Source organism: Dromaius novaehollandiae, chromosome 1 (assembly GCF_036370855.1).
Source record: "Dromaius novaehollandiae isolate bDroNov1 chromosome 1, bDroNov1.hap1, whole genome shotgun sequence".
NCBI classification, from domain to species: domain Eukaryota; kingdom Metazoa; phylum Chordata; class Aves; order Casuariiformes; family Dromaiidae; genus Dromaius; species Dromaius novaehollandiae.
The window spans coordinates 87,745,744-87,746,728 of NC_088098.1; positions in this window are offsets into that span (position 1 = coordinate 87,745,744).

A 985-nucleotide genomic window follows, 5' to 3' on the forward strand; every position below is an offset into this window, starting at 1 on the left:
TGTTTCTGTGCTGAACTCCAAAAGTGAACAAGAGAGTGGCCTCTTTGTGACCACAGTGGGAGTGAGGGGAGATTTGGGGAATAATCTCTCTGCTCTGCCCTTTATTGTTTTGGAGCAGGAACTTGAAAATCTCTCTCTGTTTACCCAGCAGATGACATAGCTACAAGGCCAAATCCTGCTTGTGCTTTCCCATTTGGTTTGTTGTGACTGACAGGCAAGGGAGCAGACTGCCAGCATATGCTTCTGCACCTCTCCTCTAGTTCAGTTCATGGGGACTTAAATCCATCCAAGCATCCTATGGCTTCAGAGAGGGCTATCTACCTCTTCCTCAACGGCACCCAAGTGCCCTTTTAAATCTGGCCCTTCCATTCCCGATTTCCTTTCTGTTACGGAAAAATGCTTGGAAAGGAACTTTCTGTTCCCAGAAGAAATGCGATCACCTTCCGATTGTTCTGAATTAAACCGTGGGTTTTGCTTTTCACTCAGAAACGCCAAGTCTGTGGCAGAGCCTTAGAGCTGAATCCTGCAGCACAGAAGCCCTGGGCTAAACTCCAGTTCCCCTATCACACCCTAGTTGATGTCTCACTGTATTCCTGGCCCTGCCTTAGCAAGACAAGAGAGGGGGCCCCACTTCTTTTATCGTCTGCCAGATCCCCACTCCTTTCTCCTGTTGTTCCCATTGTTTTCCTGCTTCCCCCTCCTGTCCTCTATCAGTCTCCCTCCCTGTAATCTCTGTCCTCCTGTTGTTTTGCTCTCCTTACTCCTTTCTCGTTCTCTCTTTGCCATTCTGTCTCGTTTTGCCACTGCTCCCATCCTGTCCCTCTATTCTGCTTCCTGAGTCCCTGCTCAGTGTCGCTTTTCTCCCTCCCCTGCCCTTGTGCGCTGTGATATATATTTTTGTAGGATTTCTCTTCTCCTTGTGGTGAAATATTCAATTCTTGTGGGATGTTAGTTTCAACATTTTTAAATAAACCTTTGCAAAATA